Here is a 22,055-nt window from a genome sequence, read left to right on the forward strand (position 1 = left end):
AAAAGAAGAGAAAATACTTGGGCATTCTCCAGGCTGATAACATCGCACACACTGAAGTTAAAAGAAAAATGGGAAGTGAATACATCAGGAGAGTTAGAAAAATCCTCAAGTCCAAACTCAATGGTGAGAACACCATACAAGCCATAAACACTTGGGCTATACCTGTTATCAGATACAGTGCAGGAATAATAGACTGGACCCAGGCAGAGCTAGAGATGCTAGAAGATCGTAAGACCAGGAAAATAATGACCATCAATCATGCTCAGCACCGCCACAGTGATGTAGATAGGCTCTACCTCCCTCGCAGCTCAGGTGGAAGAGGAATGCTGCAAGTCCATCAAACAGTAGAGGAGGAGAAAAGAGGACTTGAAGACTATATCAAGGACAGTGAAAAAGATGCACTTAAAATCGTCAATAATGAGAAACTATTAGACACCAATGAAACAAAGCAGGCCTACAAGAAAGAACAAGTCAAGAACCGAGCAGAAAAATGGAAAAATAAGCCACTGCATGGTCAATATTTGCACAATATAAGCGGAAAATCAAACATCACCAAGATCTGGCAATGGCTTAAGAATGGCAAAATTGGTGGGACCATAAAATTGAAAAAGTTGTAGAAAATGAAGATGCAAAAATATTATGGGACTTCCGACTACAAACAGACAAACATCTGCCACACAATGCACTAGATATAACTGTAGTCAAGAAGAAACAAAAACAAGTTAAAATAATCGACATAGCAATACCAGAGGATAGCAGAGTAGAAGAAAAAGAAATAGAAAAAACAACAATACACAAAGATCTACCAATTGAAATTGAAAGGCTGTGGCAGAAAAAGACCAAAATAATCCCAGTGGTAATTGGCACCCTAGGTGCAATTCCAAAACAACTTGAAGAGCACCTCAACACCATAGGGGCCACAGAAATCACTATCAGCCAATTACAAAAAGCAACTTTACTGGGAACAGCCTATATTTTGCAACGATATCTATAATAACCAACAGTATTGATGATAAAATTCAGCCATCCCAGGTCCTTGGGAAGGATTCGATGTTTGGATAAAACAAATTAGTCAATAAAACCTGTCTGACTGTGTAAACAAGAAATAATAATAATATAATTGTCATAAAGTCCAATAAAAATATAGTTTAAACCACAAAACAAAAACAGAACAGAACAGAACTATTGTAAGTCTATTTATTCTCTATATCACCCAGAGACACAAGTTTTGGGCAGTATAGAAATATTTCAAATAAATAGATAGATAGATAGATAGATAGATAGATAGATAGATAGATAGATAAATAAATAAATAAATAAATAAATAAATAAATAAATAAATAAATAAAAATTCTATGGACCTGGCCTCCACCCAGCTAGACCACATGAACTCCCTGCTCAACTCAGCACTGGAGACCAGGTCTACCCATGGACAGCTGGGTAGTAGACCTGGCCTCTCTGATCTCTTTTCTGCCCTGCCAAGTCCAAGCTGGAGGCCAGGTCTACCCACACCAACTATGAGCCGCGATGGGCCAGGTGTCCCGCCCATGCAAGGAATGCATCCAGGCCTGCCCGAGGCGGCATGGCGTGGCGCCACACTTCAGTGCCTCCCTGTAGAGAGACAAAAGTTTGTGTCAAGGGGTGACTGTCAATAGATCACAACAAGAGTGTTGCTCTGCTACATACAAAATCCTAACCCAGAATCAGGTCGCCTATGGATGATTTAGCACCAAACTTCCAATGAACATGCATTGCGCTACAGGTAAGAGGCGTCCCCCTTCTGGCCACACTCCACTCTGAAGGCGGACAGCTCTCCACACAGGCCGAGCAGCACAGCTATTTGAGGCTCCCCAGCACTGTGGTATCATTACGTTTAGGGGAGATTCTGACTTAGGTGTTCAGTCATAATCCCATGGTAGCTTTGTCCCATTGGCTCCTGCACATACAGTTAACTTGCAGTTCCTCTCATACTGAGCAGGATTACTATTGTGACAATATATCATCAGTAAGGTAAAACTAACCTGTCTCATGACGGTCTAAACCCAGCTCACGTTCCCTATTAGTGTGTATACAATCCAGTGCTTGATTAATTCTGCTTCACAATGATAGGAAGAGCCGACATCGAAGCACCAAAAAGCAATATCACTATGAATGCTTTGCTGCCACAAGCCAGTTATCCCTGTGGTAACTTTTCTGACACCTCCTGCTTAAAACCCCCAAATCTAGGAGGAGCATGAGGTCCCGCTTTAACAGTCTGAATTCATACTGAAAATCAAGATCAAGCGAGCTTTTGCCCTTGTTTGGGAGGTTTCATGGGAGGTTCTGTCCTCCCTGAGCTCATCTTAGGACACCTGCATTACAGTTTGACAAACTGCCCACCTGACACTGTCCCCGGAGCAGGCCACACCCGGCCAGTGCTGGGCACTTGAGCCAGAAGTGAGAGCCTCTTGGTACTCCCCCACTCTCCGACCTCACTGAGTAAGTGAAAAAATGATAAGAGTAGTGGTATTGCACCGGTATTTCACTTATTCCACACTTCTCATATCTCTTCACAGTGCCAGTCTAGAGTCAAGCTCAACAGGGTCTTCTTTCCCTGCTGATTCTGCCAAGCCCGTTCCCTTGGCTGTGGTTTCACTAGATAGTAGGTAGGCACAGTATGAATCTCATTCATCCATTCATGCACATCACTAATTAGATGATGAGGCTTACCCATGCTTCATTGAATCTCTTCACTTTGACATTCAGAGCACTGGGCAGAAACCACACCACATTAACACTCTATGCAGGCCTTCAAGATTCTTTGTTTCAGTTAAACAGTTGGATTCCACTGGGTGGCACCAGTTTTAAGTCAGCGGTTAGGCACCGGCTAAGGCAGAATGCAGGACCACCCCATTCCCACAGGGGGAAAGGCAGTGTGATGCCCACCGCTGGGGTGATCCACGAAAGGATCTGGCTCACATCCAGAGTCGCCGCTGCACCTGCCCCCAGGGGGTGCTGGCAGGGTTGCTGCTTTCGATTGGGGGCATGCTGGCAGTCCCTGATCAAGGATGAAAGGGCTTCCTTCCCTTCACCTCCGGATCCTGCCGACAGGTGAGGCCAACTGTCAGGTCCCTGACACCAATCCTTATTCCAATGTTATGGATCCAGCTTGCTGACTTCCCTTACCTACATTGTTCTAACATGCCAGAGACTGTTCACCTTGGAGACCTGCTGCAGATATGGGTATGACCCGGCGCAAGATTTATACCCTCACCCCTTATTTTCAAGGGCCAGCAAGAGCTCACTGGATGCTGCCGGAAGGCTTGGGCCCTCTCTCAGGGCAAACCCATTCCAGGGCACCCTGCCCTTCACAAAGAAAAGAGAACTCTCCCTGGGGCTCCCACTGGCTTTAGTTGCATTGATGCACTGGGCACCTCACGGCACCCTTCTCTGCCACTCCGGATTCAGGGATCTGAACCAAACTCCTTTTCAATCAGCCAAGGCCATCACCCGCCCCTTCGGAACAGCACTTGCCTATCTCTTAGTACCAACTGACTCATGTTCAACTGCTGTTCACATGAAACCCTTCTCTACTTTTGACCTTCAAAGTTCTCCTTTGAATATTTGCTATTACCACCAAGATCTGCACCTGCGGCGGCTCTCCCTGGGCCCACATCCTAGGCTTCAAGGCCCATAACAGTGGCCCTCCTCCTACATGTCACAGCATAGCCCCCATAGCACACACTGCCAGCGATGTTCAGGTAAGGGCCCAACACTCCAGCACCATTCATTTTCAGGGCTAGTTGATTCGGCAGATGAGGACACACTCCTCAATGGATTCCAATTTCCATGGCCACTGTCATGCTGTCTATATCAACCAAAACCTTTACTGGGGTCTGATGAGCGTCAGCATCGGGTGCCTTAATCCCGCGTTCAGTTGATCATGAAGCACCAGTTCTGCTTGACAAAAGTGGCCCACTAGGCAGCTCACATTCCATGCCAGTTAGCCAAGCTTCTTACCCATTTAAAGTTTGAGAATAGGTTGAGATCATTTTGGCCCCAAGACCTCCAATCATTCACTTTACCAGATAAATCTGTGTGGTGAGTAGACATCATGAGTGCCAGATATCCTGAGGAAAACTTCAGAGGGAATCAGCTACTAGTCAGGGCACACTGAGAACAGTCTGCCTCAGTTGAAAGCCAGGAGTGGCGGGCCTGACCTCCTGCGGGGGTCCACACAACCACCTCCTCACATGAGGATGCAGCAAGGGCTGCTGCCAGGCGCTGTAATACCCACCACACCTGCAAAGGCAGGTGAGCCACCTGCCCAGCCAAGACCTGCCCAGCCGACCAGGATTGAGTTGTGACGCACCACCACAATGGAACTGCACCAGTGATCAGGGCCATCTGGGGAGCGGTCCCCTCCCAGAACCCCTTACCCATGAGGGGCAGGGGAGGGTTTTATAGTCTCTGTTTTTAACTGTTAATTTATTTTAATGGTTTTGTTTTAATGTAAAGTGCCATGAGCCATTTTTGGAAGGGCAGAATAGAAATTGAATGAATGAATGAATGCATGCATGCATGCTTTCGCTCTGGTTCATCTTGCACCAATCCAATAATTTCACCTCTAGCGGCACAATACGAATGCCCCTGACCATCCCTCTTAATCATGGCCTCAGTTCCAGAAACCAACAAAATAGAACCGGAGTCCTAATTCCATTAATCCTAGCTGGAGTATTCCAGCAACCAGCCTGCTTTGAATGCATTATTTGTTTCAAAGTAAACAATTCGGACTCCAAAGGCACTCGGTTAAGAGCATCAAGGGAGTGCCAAGAGGCAGGGGCTGGAAGAGGCAGTAGCTTGCCTCAAGGCAGACCACCCACTTGATTCCAAGACCCAACTACAAGCTTTTTAACTGCAGCAACTTTAATATACATGACTGGAGCTGGAATTTCCATAGCTGCTGGCACCTGACTTGCCCTCCAATGGATCCTAATTAAAGGATGTAAAATGTACTCATTCCAATTACCAGGCCTCAAAAGAGTCCTGTATTGTTATTTTTCATCACTACTTCCCTGGGTGGGGAGTGGGTAATTTGCACACCTATTGCCTTTCTTGGATGTGGTAGCCATTTCTCAGGTTCCCTCTCCAAAATTGAACCTTGATTCCCTGTTACCCATGGTCAACATGGTAAGCACAGAAAGTGCCATCAAATGTTGATAGGGTAGACATTCAAATGCATCACTGCCATCATGGGGTGTGCAATCAGCCTGAGGTTATCTAGAGTCACCAAAGCAACTGGGTGAGCTCAGATTGGTTTTGGTCTGATAAATGCACACATCCCCAGATGTTTCTGGGCATGTATTAACTCTAGAATTACCACAGTTACCAAAGTAACAGCTGTAGTGACCAAAGGAACCATAACTGATTTAATGAGTCATTCACAGTTTCACTGTAACACCCATATGCACTTAGACATGCATGGCTTAATCTTTGAGACAAACATATTCTACTGGCAGGATCAACCAGGTAGCCACACTGCTGAGCGTGTATGGCAGGGACTCACAGAAGGGGCACCCAGGAACGGCCTATATTTTGTAACAATATGTATAACAACAACAATATTGATAATAAAATTCATCCATCCCAGGTCCTTGGGAAGGACTTGATGTTTGGATAAAACAAACCAGTCAATAACACCTGTCTGTGTAGACAAGATATAATATCAAGTTTCTGTTTGAGGAAGGAAAGGGTCCTGCTCCACCTGAAGCACTGGCACAGAGGCCAGCCTGTGCGTGGAGGGCTTTCGCCATCCTGTGGAGGCCTGTTCTCAATCAGGTGGATATGGCAGAGCACATCCATCAGAGCGTGATCCACAGAACATGGGGTCATTTCAGTTCCCAAAGGGAAGACCAGTCTGTCCCTATCACTCTTCTGGTCATGATGGCATAGCACTGAGCAAAGGGTGCCTCTCAATGTTACCAGGACCCAGAGCATGGGACCACGAAACACCATGCCCACCTCACCCCTTCTTCCCCCATCCACCAGTGGAGACAGGGGGCTGCTAACCACTGCTCAGAGAAGAGAGCTCTTTGAAGATCCCAGGAGCCATGTCAGCAGAGGTCTCTACCTGATGGTCGACACAGTAGGGCAGACACCACCAACACCAAGCACCAGATCATTCCAGTTCCCAAAGCGAAGGCCAGGTCTGTCCCCACCCCTCTCCCAGCCATGAAGGTGTAGTAGCACAAGGCTCAGGGGGCCACTCCAAGTTCCCAGGACCTGGAGCATGGGGCCACCCAATACCAGGCCTGCCCCATCCCTTCTTCCCTTAGCCACTGGGGGAATCAGGGGGTTGATCACCGCTGCACAGAGAGACCAAGTACAAAAACACTCTCCAGACCCAGCTCTCCTGGCTTGGCACAGAACACTGGGAGGGTTGGGAGTGCTCTGATGGTTCTCTGAAGATCCTGAAAACCCTGTCACCATACATCTCCACAAGGAGCCCTGAGTTGGATACAGCAATCCCAGGTATCCATTTGGAACCAGGGCAAATCCAAAACAGCAGGCAGGGCTCTGGAACTCACACCTGCATATGCCTATCCAATTCATCCTCATTGGGAGCTCCAGGATCCAATCACTGAAGTCTGTTCAACCCATTGTGGTCAATGGGTTGACCAGTTGTCTGCTCTGGACTTTTGCCAGTTCTGCCAGGACTGGGGGCCTGATCAATCTATTGTGGTTGATTGCTGCTCTAGACTTTGTCACATCTGCCACTACTGGAGGGCAGGTCTACCCATTGGTGTCAATAGGAAGACAACAAGACAGGCTGTACTCTAGCTTTCAGGCAGCTGCGCTAGGGGAGGAGGGTGGGGGCTAGTAAACCAGGCCTATGGACTCTGCTCCAACCCAGACAACCACCTTTACATGGCTAGCAACTGCACACTACTTGTTGTGGCCCAAGGGGGGGTGGCACCTCAGATTTCAGGCAGCCATGCTGGCGGACCGGGGCCTGGTAGACCAGGCCTATGGACTCTGACCCTCCCCAGACAACCACCTTTTCACAGCTAGGTGATCCACACTGCTCCCAATGGCCCAAGGGGCGGGGGGGGGGAGAATCCCAGATTTCAGGCAGCCACACTGGCAGACCAGGGGCTGGTAGACCAGGACTTTGGTCTCTGCCACACCCCAAATAACCACCTTTCCATGGCTAGCAGCATCAGGTTTGTTATCCATAACTTTCCAGGTCCCCTTAATGGTCAGTTTTTTGTTCCCCGACTCCCAAGATTCCATTTTGCACAGGCAACCTTCCTGCTTGTCATATGAAGGCAAAGAGGAGGTAGCGAGCCAAGCCATGTGCCTCTCTTCCTAACTGGGAACAGAAGTCTTCAGAGAGCTCCCTTCTGGGGGCCTGTTCTATCTGCCCTTGCTGCCCCCACCACATGGAGGGTGCCCAGAAGTCTTGGAGGGACCAGAAAACCCTGTCACTAGATATCTCCGCCTGCCTCTCTGAGCAGTGTATGGCCATCTCCAGGCTCCATCATAGACCGGGGCAGATCTGGAACTCTAGCCGGAACTCTGGAACTCTCACCTGGGTAAGCAAGCCTGTCAAATCCATACTCACCAGGAGCTCCAGGATCCAGCTGCAGAGGCCTGGTCTATCCATTGTAGACCATGCTACCGCTTCAACTTGGTGTGTTTGCCCCATTCCTCAGGTGGTTCCATTCCATTGCCCCATTCCTCAATCCGTGGAGGTGCCCCACGGATTGAGTCAAGAGTCTGGTTCCACCTCTCTCTCTCTTCTCCACACCCCACAGGGAGCTCCATGGTAGCAAGAAGAATCAGCTACAAGTGTTTCTCAACCTTTTTGGAGTCAAGGACCGCTAAATTCCCCGTGCAGCGTTTCAAGGACCGCTACATTCTTCATGCAAAGTTTCCCAGACTAGCAGTTAGTAAAGGGGTTTCAAGTTTAAGTCTGTCTATCTATCTATCAGACTTCTATACTGCCCAAATCTTGTATCTCTGGGCAGTTTACAATTAAAATAATATAAGCATTGAAATAATTAAATTTGGAATCTTTTGCAAACATGGAATATTAGGGGTTCTCAACCTTGGGTCCCCAGATGTGGGTGGACTTAAACTCCCATAACCCCCAACCACAATGGCATTTGGCCATTATGGCTGGGGATTATAGGAGTTGAAGTCCATCAACATCTGGGGACCCAAGGTTGAGAACCCCTGAATCTAAAAGCCTGTGTGAACAAATATGTCTCCAGTATGTGCGGGGTGGGGGTGCTTGTGATTACTCAGTGGAGAGGGGATGTTGGGCCATCAGAAAAATTCAAAAACTACGAAACCAACATGCAAGCAAGCTTTTGAATTCCCCAAAACTCTTGATCAGGCTGGATGTCAAGCAAAGCAAAAAGGAGGTGAGGACAGGAGAGCTGGGCAAGTTGTCAGTAGAGCCTGAAGTCTACAGTTTAACCCTCTCTTGATGGAGGTGGAGTTTTAGCCAGAGTTGTGTAGTTGCAGGGCCAGATCCAGACCACGTTAGTCAGGACCACCCACTGAAATTAATTTAGTCATCTCTCATTTGTGTCAATGCTGCTTGGTCATGATCACCTGGCTTGATCTGGATCCTGCTCTTAATTGTGCACTTTGTGAGGTGGACCTAATGAAACCCGCGCAGCTCCTCCAAAACTCCTTAAAAACAGTTACGTGGCAGGCTCTGGGAATGGTTTTTTTTTAAAATGGTGAAAGAAAACGTAAAGAAGAGCGGTGGGGACCTGGTGTTAAAGGGAAGGGGGCAATTCTGAGATGGCGGGGGGTGCGGGGCGTTGTAGTGGTGGATGGCTCGTATTCCTCGCTGGGGAGACGAGGCACTGTTCAGGGTGGGCGAGGCAATGGTGCATCAGACTGCGCTCAGAAGGTCACCTGGGTCCAAGAGCTGCTGCCGCTGTGCTTGCGCACCAGAGTGTAGCAGGTGTTCCCCCATTTTCTCTCGCAGTGCATGCTTCTGTGCCCCCTCCCAACTCCCCTGCATGCACCAATCACACCAGCCTGCCTTGGGGGCCACACAGCTCACATGGTCCCATATGCTGCCCGTACATTGCTGCGAGGCAAGCCAAGGCAAGCCAAGGCAGCCCTCCTCCCTCCCTCCACTGCTTAGCCTTCACTGTGGCTTGATCCTGGCCAGAGGTTGTCCCCCCCGCCGTCCGGCGAGGTCATAAAGGGGACTGCCATCTTCCACCGGCGGTGCAGACCAGGAGGTTATAGGGGGCCGAGGCACCACAACGCCCCACCAATGCAAGAGGGAAATGGCGTTCCCTCTCAAGGTGCCTTGGCCGCAACAGGCAGCTGGTTTTAAATTGGTTGGGATCGGACACGAACCGCGCTGGGCATCAAATCCCCAGGATCACTTCATTCCAGTGCCATTCATCCAATGACCCTTTTGCATGAATGCACAAAATGGTCTTTTGCCTCTCCCCCGCACCACGCCACCTCCCTCCACCACTTAGCCCTCCTTGGTACGTGTGCTTGCTCCCCCTCCCCGAGGAAGGTCCACTTGCACTCCCTTTCTGTAAAGCCCGAGCCAAGGCGGCACTCCTCTCTCCCTCCACCACTTAGCCCTCACCACGGCATGATCCCAGCCAGAAGTTCCACCACCTGGCGAGGTCATAAAGGGGACCGCAGACCAGGTGGTTACAGGGGGCCGAGGGACCACAACACCCCACCGATGCAAGAGGGAAACAGGGTTTCCGCTCAAGGCACCTCGGCCGCAACAGGCAGCTGGGTTTCAATCAATCAACCTTTGGCTGCAAATAAAGAGCATGCAAGAACCAGCAGCCCTTCAAGTGGCGCCCACTGCCATACCTTTTCCTTGATGCCTCCACACCACATACAGTTTGAAATTGTAAAGATAAAGATAGCTGTAGGAAGATCTCAGTATCACGTGGAGGCAAGGCAAAAGCAGGGTCCCGTGCCTCCATGATACTCCTCCTTTCCCTCTTCCGTGCCATGTGCAAAATTGAGGAAGTGAGTGCCTTGATTGCAGTTGTTTGGGGGGGGGGGTTTGACTCCCAGTCAGGGACCGGCACTCAACCCTTCGGGGACCAGCAGAGGTCCAGGGACCGGTGGTTGAGAAACTGCTACACTACCACCTACAAACTTAAAGTTGTGGATATAGCGGAATACAACAGCAAACGTGAAGCAGGCTGAGAATCTGGGGTGAATGAGGCAAATGTGTGCCACTGGAGAAAATAGAAGGCCCACCTTCAGTCTCAATGTCCACTTTCACAGGCATGTGAAAGGCATGGACGCGGGGCTCAGCACCCAGAACTGGAAAGACAACTGTTCCAGTACGTTCTGGATAGGTGATCCCAAGGATATGCTGTCAGCACTGGGGAAATAAGCTTGAAAGCAATTCAGCTTTCTCGAAAGATGGATCCCCTCATCACCTTAAGGCCACTGTGAAATGGTGCCACCTCTTTATGCAGCATCATAAGCTGTCCATCTGGAGGCGCACATCAGTTGCTCAAAGTCTACTGCAGGAGATGTGCCAGTATCAACAGTTTGTATTGGAGATCTATAAGCGACATGAGTAAACTACGAGACAAACTGCAAATGCTGACCAGACACCACTGAGCTTTGGTCTTCCTCACAGGCAAGTGGTTTTGAGGAAAGGGGAGAAAACTGTCACGCTGAGAATGACTGGTAACAAGAACTGGTTCACGGTGATGCTGGGGGTGCTTGGCAACAGAAGTTGCTTCCATACATTGTGTTTAAAAAGGAAGAGGCTTTAAGAACGTGACGTGGCCCTGTAGGGTGCACATAAATGTGAGGTGGATGGATCAGTGTTTGACCAAGGACTAGCTTAGATTTGTCTGGTTGGAAACCCTCCACCCCAGGAGACACTGATTGCTGGTTCTGGACACGGTCAGGTGCCAGAGAACGCCATCTGCAAAATCAATCCTCCAGGGGTGGAGCCACCATTGGGCAAAAGGGTTCAAAGAATCCAGGCTGCCAATGAGGAAAGGCCACTAAGAGAGCCCCACCACGTGGCTCGGGCTTCATAAGAGCCCAGAGAGAACTTCCCCCTCCGACGCCCGGGCCGCCGAGAGCCAGGGTGAACTCTTTGCCAATTATTTCAGGCAGCTCCGACTGCCCCATAGAACGTTTTTCCCTTCCTCTCCCTCTCTGGAGGGAGAGAAAGCGGGGAAACGTCCTATCAGGCAGCCTGACACTGCCTGAAATGATGAACTGAGAGCTCGTTCAGGCTCTCGGCAGCCCAGGCCATGCCCCCCAAGGGTGACCCTCTCAGCTCGTCATTTCAGGCAGTGTCGGGCTGCCTGCTAGGACGTTTTCCCCTTTCTCTCCCTCCAGAGAGAGAGAGGAAGGGGAAAACATTCTATGGGGTAGTCGGAGCTACTTGAAATAATTGGCAAAGAGTTCACCCAGGCTCTCGGTGGCCCAGGCATTGGAGGGGTGAGTTTGCTCTGGGCTCCTATGGATCCCAAGCAATGCCCCCATGTACGTGACATCACGCGCACGGGCATATTGGTGGGGGCCGCTGAGTGGGGCTGGACGCAGGTTGCCGCTCGGCTGGCTCTGCGCCTGCAATCCTCTCAGAAAACCAGACTGACCTTGTAATCATCCCAGCAGGGATGAGGAGCCAGTTGCAGATCATGGATGTGTGAGCAGAGCCAAGATGGCAACTGGTTAACAACTCAACTCTTGAGCTCCTGCCCCAGCCCGGGCTCCTCCCCCCACCCCGGGGCATGCCTTGCAGTGGCTTGCTTCCCCTCAGGGGGAAGAAAATATCTTGCAAGAGCCCTGACAGCAAGGCTCCTGCCAATGACAGTAGAGAACGCACTGAAAAGAAGAAGCAAATGAAAATCGACGTTTTTCTTATTTTCCCCAGAGGCAGCAGCAGGAAAGGAGAATATGGTGAGTACCAAGAATAGACTTACGGCTCTGGGCATGGAATCTCCCTCCCCTTCAGTTGAAGAGGCCTCATCATGCAAGCCAGCACCTTGGAAGGCAGCTATAAATCAAACACCTCCGATACAGGCTCATCTGACCGCCGGGTTGGGAAGCTCCTCAGGTCAGGATGGAAGGCAGGGGGCCCATAGCTCCCAGTCACATACCTCCCCCTTTGACTGACACCATCTCTCAGCAACTTAAAGATGCCTGTTTAATTTCAACAGAATCATTAATCATTATCCTTGGCAGATTAAAAAGAAAAGGTGGTAGGAAGAAATGGACAGTTTAAGGCAGGTTTTTGAGCATTTCATCACAAAGAACTAGCAGGAGGTTAAAAATGTAGCTGATGTCATCAACCCTGGACCAGTCTCTCCCTTAGCATCTGACTCATTCCCCACACGTAAGGCGTCTCCAGGACTTACAGGAATCAACAGTTACCCAAGTTATCAGAGAGTGCTACAAACAGCTCAAATTGTTCTTGAATTCCCCAGATATGATTATCGCAACTGTCAGACAATTATTAACTCATTGTCTTGTCTATCAAACTCACAGCCAGAAGCTATTGGATTAGTTTCATTTTACTATCTTCCCTCCAGATTAAATGTGAAAAGACTCTTTCTAACCTTTAAAAATGCAGCAATGGTCTCAAAACTAATGAGCTTGTCACATCACCTGCAAATTTACGACACTGTGTCAAAAAGAGTCTTTTTTCAAAGACCTTTAAGAAGTCTCATCTCTGGCAAAGAAATTCACAGCCCAGCTGCCAAAGTATTTAACCCCAATCACAATAAATTATCCAGTCAAGACAAGCCACATCTAACACATCTTCCTCCACAGAGATGGCTAATTTGTAGCCTCACAATTCCATACAAGATGGACTGCTTCACCTAAAAAATAAACTCACTGCAATTATGCAAAACATAAGACCACAGCCAAGAGTAAAAGGGGACTTGTGCTTAGCCTCAGACTCCCAAAGTGACCTGGATATGGAACAGGATATGGAAATTCAGCTACCACACATAATCTCAAGACTCTCCAGCCCCTCAGTTTCAAAACCAGGCCATGCTTCAGCCATGTACAGCCAGTCCAACCTGATGGAGGTAACCTCTCCCCCCAAATGCCTACTGAAAGTGAACCCGTCGGACCCCCAAGCTGCCTGTGCATCCATCCAAACAGTGGTTTGACAAGGACTGTGTTGATGCCAGGAAAGCTCTTGTTTCCGTCTACCAGATCCACAAATCCAGTTCAGGTACCACTGCCGCAATGGTCCTCCCTAACCTTCTCAACCTTAAGAGGCAGTACAAACACCTATTGGCACATAAGAAAAGAGAGGTAATGAAGGCTACTTGGTCACATCTTATCCAGGTGGTCAAAGCAAAGGATTCAACTATGTTCTGGTGCATCATGACCAACTCCACCAGCAATGGCTTGACTCAGACACATATATACCATCAGAGATCTGGGAAATGCCCTCCAGAAGCTGTATAAAGATCCCACTGAGGAAGATCCCCCCCCCCCAGATATAGAGGATTTGCGCAGATAGCTACCAGTCTCTCTGTTTGAGATTGAGTCCCTCATTTCCCAAACCAGAGCAGGGAAGGCCCCCAGGGAAGACCTAATCCTTCCGGAGTTTATTAAAAAAAAAGAGAGAGAGTGGTAGGCTCCAGTCTTGGCCTTGCTCTTAACTTACATTGACTCTCATGGGTGTATTTCCAAGGACTGGGGGCTGGTGATTATTATCCCCATATTCAAAAAGGGAAGAAAGGATGACCACGCCAACTATAAGCCCATTAGTTTGCTCAACACCATCAGCAAGCTCTATGCTAGACATCTGCATGGGAAACTTAAGGACTGTCTAGGCCAAGAAAATCTGCTTGCAGAGGAGCAAGCCGACTTTAGGGAGGGTAGATCCACATCCAATCAATGTCTGGTGCTTCAGCACCTCACTGAAAAATATAATTCAAGCAATAGAATAGAAATTGAATAAATAAATAAATAAATAATTTTGGAAGGGTGGTATAAAAGTCAAATAAATAAATAAATAAATAATCTTATTGATTTTATAGTCTTGCTTTTATCTTTTCTATTTTAATGTGTAGTAGTTTTACAGTATTATCACAGTATAAAATTGCTCAGAAATTGTTATTTATTACTTTGTAATACAGCTGCTTAATAATCATAACTACACTCTTTTCTAAGGGTAGCAGCTTTACAGCATTATAATAGAGCTTCATAATATTATAGTAATTTTATAGTATTATGTTTTTACTGTTTCATAATTTGTTCTTGAAACATGCTCTACTTTTCTATCTTATGCAGGTCTTGGACTGTAATAAAGATGACTGATTGATGGTCATGGATGTGAGCTACAATCAGCCCTTCAAGCAAGTATTGTGGAAGAAATGGGTGGAGTGGATGTACGCTGGGCTGAGGACACTCACCGCATCAGGCCGTCAGAAGAAGCTAGACCTTTCCATTATCATCCGGTGGGTTGAAGAGGCTTGGGAGGAAATTGACCCTGCCATACGTCGGAGGTTCAAGCAACGCTGCCTAACAAATGGGATGGAAGACTCTGAAGATGATAGCCTTTGGGTGATATTTGAATCCACTGATTCAGATATAGAATTTTAAAGTTTTGCCAAAGACAATAGAGATGGGAATCCCAGTGAATCATCCAACAATGAAGCCCCACCTCACTGTCAGCTCTGAGCTCAGATGCTGCCCCCGCCCCCAGTCCTCTGAGGACAAGCAGGTTCATGAATAAAGTTGTTGATGTTCATAACTGAAGTTCTTGATATTACCTACTCTCTGGTTTCAACCGCTACAAGCTTACTTCCTCACACAGAAGTCATAGAAACATTGGTAGCTCCCTCATGTTCATGTAGATGCATGCAGGCATTTTAGAATCTGAAAAAGATGGTAATCTTGCAGCCTGATCTTATTAGGCATGCCTAAGCCTACTGAAATCAATGGATTTGAGCATGCTTAAGGACATGGCAATGGTAAACCCCTCCTGTATTCTACCAAAGACAACCACAGGGCTCTTTGGTCACCAGGAGTCAACACCAACTTGATGGCACACTTTACCTTTACTTTACCTTTAATTCTGCATAGGGTTGCAGTCAGAGTCAAGCAGGGTTTTCTGAAGGAACTTCTATACCTTCCATGCACATGCAAGGAGCTATTACTCTTCTAATACTTCTTCCACTGCCAATAATCCATTCCGCAGAGACAGACTGACCACATGTATGAGTCAGATGTGTATGTTGAATGACTTCCAATAATAATAATAATTTAAAAATCTTCATGATTGAGGGGCACTTCCTGTGTTCTCTCTATGCTTCCAGTTACACATTACAAATCTAAACTGATAGAATGATACAGCACTTGAAAAACTACTATAAAGGCCTGCTGTTAGGGTTTCATCACTTTTAAATACACTTTGAAGCAATTCCCTCAGTTCTTGCAGCCCCCACAAGCCACTTGTTCCCCTTTCGGAACTCCCACCACAACCTGCCTGCTTGCAGATATAATTCTGTTAATAACTTCTCAGTACAGGGCTCTGTGAGCGCCAGGAGCTGAAATTGACTTGCTGGAACACTTTATTTTACTTTAGCAACACTTTCCCATGACCTTTCTCCAGATTCTATCAGTGTTTGCAATACGAGCAGCTGCTGCCAGAAACAGGGCCTTCATAGCTATAGCCCCAAGACTGTGCAATTATCTCCCGGTAAAGCTGAACAGTAGCCACCTAATGGTGCAGCAGGAAAGGAGAGGAGAGCTGGTCTTGTGGTAGCAAGCATAACTTGTCCCCATAGCTAAGCAGGGTCTGCCCTGGTTGCATATGAATGGGAGACTTGATCTGTGAGCACTGCAAGATATTCCCCTCAGGGGATGAAACCGCTCTGGGAAGAGCAGAAGGTTTCAAGTTCCCTCCCTGGCTTCTCCAAGATAGGGCTGAGAGAGATTCCTGCCTGCAACCTTGGAGAAGCCACTGCCAGTCTGTGAAGATAATACTGAGCTAGATAGACCAATGGTCTGACTCAGTATATGGCAGTTTCCTATGTTCCTATGACTTGCCTAGCAAGCATGAGGTTGCCGGTTCAAATCCCTGCTGGTATGTCTCCCAGACTATGGGAAACACCTATATCGGGCAGCAGTGATATAGGAAGATGCTGAAAGCCATCAGCTCATACTGTGAGGGAGGAGGCAATGGTAAACCCCTCCTGTATTCTACCAAGAAAACCACAGGGCTCTGTGGTTGCCAGGAGTTGACACCAATTCGAAGGCACATTTTACCTTTAACACTGAATAACTGTTCCTTTGCTTGCTTTTAGGAAAAATTGTAAAAACCTTTCTTTTTTGTTTGGTTATATTTCTCAGCCGAGGGGTGTTTGTTGTTCTTTGATAATTATGAGCCGTTTGTTCATTTTTAAAGCTATGTTTTATTGTTGATTGAAGTCAGACTGACCAGTCTGTACTTTTCCAGATTCTTCCCCTTTTTGAAGACTGGGGACAAGATTAATCCATCTTCAATCTTGTGGCACCTCACCTACTTTTCAGGATTTCTCAAAGATGATTTATCAAAGGTTCTGAGAGTACACCAGCAAGTGATTTTAGTGCCCTAGAATGCAATCCATCTGGCCCTGCAGACAAACTCACTTAAGGTAAAGAGATGTTTCCTGACTGTATCAGTCTTAAACTGCAATCTTGATCACTCACTGTTCATGCTGCTATTGTGAGATTGCACATGGTTCCCTTTTGGGGAGAAGATAGAGACACAAAAGGAGTACTTCCACCTTCTCTTGGTTATCCATTAACATTTCACCATCCTTACAGAGCAGCAGGCCTACCATTTCCTTTTGATTCCTTCAAACACTACTGAAAAATACCTTCACGTGCTCTTAGAATCCCTCATCAACTTCAGCTCATTCTGAGCTTTAACTTTCCTGACACTGTTTCTATAAGTGTGGGCCACTCATCTGTATTTGTCCTTGGTGACCTGTCCTTCCTTTCATTTCTTATATGTGCCCTTTAAACTTTTCAGCTTTACAAAGTGTTCGGTGCAGCCACATTGGCTTTTTAAATTGTCTCTAATTTTTCTGTCTCATTGGAACTGTTTATGAATATGCCTTTAGTAACTCCTCCTTCAGAATCTTTCACCCATCTTGGGCTCCTTGCTCTGTTAGCTTATCTATTCATGAAATCCTGCCTAGCTCTTCTTGGAGCTTATTAAAATCAGTTTTTCTGAAATCCATGTTTATTATGCTCACCATTAGTTTTCCACAAGTTAATGAATTCTACCATTATATGATCACTTTCTCCCAAAGTTTCACTCACTCCCTGATAGGGATGTGCAGAACCAGATTGCTTGTGAACCAGACTGCCACAAACTGGGCCAGTTCAAGCAGTTTGATTGTGAACCGCTTCAAACCACTTTGAGGTTATTCATCAAACTAACCGACCCAGATGATGGTTCAAATGAACCAGTTTGCTTTGGCAAGGTTTGGTAAAAATTTGAACCAAATTTGGACCAAACCACACCAAATGGTCTGTGCATACCCCTACTCCGTGATTTTTCACTATTGGTAAGGATCAAGTGAGGGATAGCTGATTCCCTTGTTCCTTCCATTTTATGAAAGAGGAAGTTTTCAACAGAGCATGTAATGTGAGGAAATTGTTGGAAACTGGATATTTAGTGGAGTTTGTCGCTCAACATATATCAAGGTAGTTGAATACCCCATTACTACCATACCTGCCAACATGTCCCTATTTTCCTATTCATTGGGAATATAGGGATATGTTGGCAGGTATGTACTACTGATTCTTGCTGCCTTGAACCTCTATAATTTATTTCAGGAAATCCGCATCCTTGGTAGGGTGAGCTAGCTACAATGTTTTTTATTTTCTTATCCATTTGTTTTTACCAATAAGCTACAAGTAGCAGGTGAACACATTTTTGACATATAAAACTACTTTTCTTCTCTTTTTGTTACATCTGTTATTTTTGAACAAATTATATGCTTGAGTTGCTACATTCCAATCCTTTGAATCATCCTACCAAGTCTCATTAATATATATCAAGTCATATTTACCTTCCTGTAATAAGAGTTCAAGCTCATCTTTATTTTCTATATGCGGTACAAGCCACAGATATTAAGCTCCAAAGTTTCTGCTGCTATTTTACTGTAGGTTTTGCAAGACAATCCCACAATGAACTCCCTCCCCTCCCATTTCTCCTGTAGCACCCAAGTCCCTATCCTTAGTACTTATCTTCCGGCTTTTGTCTTCATCCTTTACAGGATTTACTTTAAGCCCTCTTAATCTGGTTTATCAAGTTTCTGCCAAATATACTTTTCCCCAGTCCTTGTGAGGTGCAGCCCATCTCCTGCCAGTAATCTTCATTAATGAAGCTTAGATCATAGTCCTAGAAATCAAACCTCTCTCATCTATACCATCAGCATAACCAGCAATCCTTTACCTTTTACATGAAACATTGATGAGAATACCACCTGAGCGCCAAGGTCCTTCACCTTTCCCCCCAAAGCCTGGTAAAGGAAAAGTGTGCCATCTAGTCACATATTTCAGAGCTGTGCCTTGCCTTGTAATGTCATTTGTTTCCCGAGGATGAGCAAGAAGGGATAGCGATAAGTGAGCTCTGTAAGTCTTGACAACTTATCTGTCACATCCTGGATTCACACATCAGGAAGACAGCACACTTCACAAACTAACATAGCCTCCCCTGTAGCAGTCAGCTGGGAGTCACCAACCACCACTATTCCACCTTTTTCTGCTGGAGCATTTCCAGATAGCAGGCTTTACCGTAGGCTTGCTGCAAGCTTGAATTTGATCCCAAAAAAGATGCAAAAAGTGGGGTGGTGGTGGGGTTTAAACCCCAGACATTAATCAGGCTACGGTGTAACACACAATGAAAAATCCAAATTGTGTCTGGAGTGCTCCCTGATAGCTTCTTCTCATTTAAAGTAGCCTGCTGTCATTGTCCTCCATTGGGATGCTCAGAGCCACTCTTAACTGGAAAGTTACTGTCTTCGTTCCAGTGATTCAAATGCCTTCTGATTCTCCTGCTTCTTACAACCAGCCTCTTCCATGCTGTGTTCTTCCCCTTACAGATCTTGCCTTCCTATTTCAGCTTCCTTTTGCTGTTCTTCTTGATGCAGTTTCACCTATGCCATGTCCAAGAACTCTTCATCCTTTCTAATGAGGCAAGGTATAGTTGTTTGTTCCTTCAGGCCTTGTACCTTCTATTTGAAAAGAACAATTACCTCACACTTGCTCTAGGTGTAATCTTGTATGCTTTCAGGCAAGAAAACAAACTCAGCACCTACATTGTAGGTCAGCAGCACAGAACCCTCATAATCAATTTTCTTATCTGTTTATCATGCCCCAAGTGACTTCTGCTTCTTCCGATGGAGTTGCCTTTGCTTTTCTCTTCCTTGCTGCTTGAAAGCTGCCTGAGGACCTGTGATGTGGCGGGTGTATGTGTGTGTGTGTGTGTGTGTGTGTGTGTGTGTGTGTGTAGTGCATTTCAGCTGGCTGGTGGAGAGAGAACGGGGTCGCAAGAAGTCAAGCTCTCAGTTTACAAGAGAGGCTGCTGAGAGAATATGCAGACAAATTTTCTACCTCCCCAGACCTTGGTTCCCTGGTGGGGAGAGAGTTTGTTGGCAAGGTGCCAGAGATCATCACAGGCTCACTGGCAATTGGGCATCTTCAGCAGAGGCTGCTGGGATAATATGCAGATGAGCTGATCCCTTCTCAGACCTTTATGGATTCACTAACAAGTCTCCTGAATCACCCTTAATCTCTTTAAAATTGCTGAGAGAAGCAAAGAATGTTGGCGCTATTCTAAGTGCTGATTCACATATTATCTTCCTAATGAGATGCAGAAAGGCATCATCATTGTGCGGGAGGAGGCAATGGTAAACCCCTCCTGTATTCTACCAAAGACAACCAGGGTTCTGTGGTTGCCAGGAGTCGAACTCAACTTGACGGCACACTTTACCTTTTAATAAGAGAACATGTGGAATCCAGTCATCTTTCACATACACTAGTCACTGGAGAATGGAAGCATATCTCCTTTCCACCACTGGCACTAACAGGCTGGAAAGAGCTTTAAGGACTTGCTTATCCTTTACTTTTGCTTCATGATATTTTAAATGGAAGATCTCCAATCACTGCTGCCACCACACACTTACTCTGTATTCTATACAGCCCCTCATAAAAAAATAATATGTCAGTTGGCCCCAGAAGGCCCAAAAGAATACACAATGGAATAGGCTCTCATCAGGCAAAGCAGCATGTAAGTGTATCTGAGGAATGAAAGTGTAGGCATACTTCATACAGAAACATGGTATATTGTCCTTGGGAGGAAGTCCTTAATCCAGGCTTGTTCAGAGACTGCATTTTCTGTTGCTTAGTTCACACACGTGTTTACTATGTAAAACACACTCATTCAGAAACATCTAAGGGTCAACATGTAGAGAACATAAATATGTTTCTCTTTGTTCCTATGATATTCTGAAGACTTGGCATAAATAACAGTACTTTAAAATACATAACAAAAATAAAATAAAATAATTCTGCTATTGAATGAACTAGAGCCACCAATTACTGACTTACACCTAGGTTGTGAAACCCAGCCCAAATAGAACGTCTTACAGCACTTCCAGGGAAGTGGAAGAAAACAAAACCAGAGTATGCTTTGCCTCACATATCTGGCTAGTTATTATTGGAGATATCTCCATGGTTGTCATGGAGGCCCTGAAGTCCCAAGATGACCCTAAAGAATCAGTCTTGGCATAAATGGCGAGGCTGTTTCTCAACAACAAGCTATTTCATGGTAGGTAGTTGCAATCATTTTGTGAAAACACATTCATGTGGATTCACCCAAAGAGAGCATTATACTGTTGATAACTTTCTATCATCTTGATAAGATTATGCACACTGATGGTGCTCTATAGATAATATCTCTATATTATTGTTTGGAACAGTGCCACAGGCAAAAATACACAGGTCCCCAGTTCCAAGCAGCTTGCAATTAAAAATAGGTAATGGGGAAAACAACAGAGGGAGAAGCAGAGGCAAGCACAGAGAGAAGAGAAATACAGGCAATGAGTTACATGTAACACATCAGTTACAGATGAGATTGGGAAAACTAGGTGGATAAACGTCAGGCCACACAGAAAAGGTGGGCTGAGGAGAGATTTAGAGGAAGGGAGGGAACCTGTGTGTTCCCAGAGGGAGTTCCATGCACTGATGCTTACCCCTGGACTTTGGGGCCAAAGTCCAGGGCCTCGACCCCCCCTGGAGGCCCCCAAATCCTCTTCAGTTTGTCCTGGGTGGTGTGGTTGCCACTGGCCCACACTGCACTGGGTGGCTGAGTGTGATTATGACCTGTTTCAGGTGCTTTAGAGATGGGGGGGGGAAGAGGGAAAATAAATATTTGGGGTGGGAATATGCTAAGTTGCGTGTTGAAATGTTTCTTCTACTGCATATTTGCATAAATATACCTGTTTTATATTCTTACATTCTTGTGAGTTCAGTTGCTGTTTGTGCCCTCAAGAACCCACTTGTTAAAAATACTGTATTTGTCATGGTGTGTGTGTGTGTGTGTGTGTGTGTGTGTGTGTGTGTGTAGGGGGATGATACTTAACTTGCAGCAGGGTGGGGGTGGGGGGTCTTAAGGCCTTTAGGTCCAGGCTCCAAAATTACCTAAGTGCACATCTGGTTCCATGCATAGGGGAATACCTTGGCCTCCAGAAAGCAGGTTTTGCTAATTTTCTTTTGTTGACAAAAATAATCATGTTTAGGGTTACAAATCCAAAAGCAGAACAATACTTGTATTATGGTAATGAAATACAGAATCACAAAGTAGAGAGCAAGATTCTGAGTTCTCCAGAACTCTTCTTTAGGCTGGATATCAAGCAAAAAGGGTGGAGAGATGAAGTTGGGCATGATGGAAAGTTCACCAGATCTGCAGTTTGTAACAGTCTTGGTGGAGTGAAGGATGTTTTAAATTTGTAATATTTTAGATGAAGGTATTTGAAGAAGGTATGTGAAGGTATGTGAAGAAATCA

General features: G+C 46.2%; 1 long non-coding RNA gene across 1 annotated transcript; it reads left to right on the forward strand.

Moving 5' to 3' along the window:
• Positions 1-2,846: 2,846 nt before the first annotated feature.
• On the forward strand, positions 2,847-14,748 carry LOC128347640 (uncharacterized). The gene is made up of 2 exons (XR_008317632.1): positions 2,847-3,090; positions 14,281-14,748. It is a non-coding gene; the product is annotated as an uncharacterized LOC128347640 (long non-coding RNA).
• Positions 14,749-22,055: the final 7,307 nt, after the last annotated feature.

Source organism: Hemicordylus capensis, chromosome 2, assembly GCF_027244095.1.
Source record: "Hemicordylus capensis ecotype Gifberg chromosome 2, rHemCap1.1.pri, whole genome shotgun sequence".
NCBI lineage: Eukaryota > Metazoa > Chordata > Lepidosauria > Squamata > Cordylidae > Hemicordylus > Hemicordylus capensis.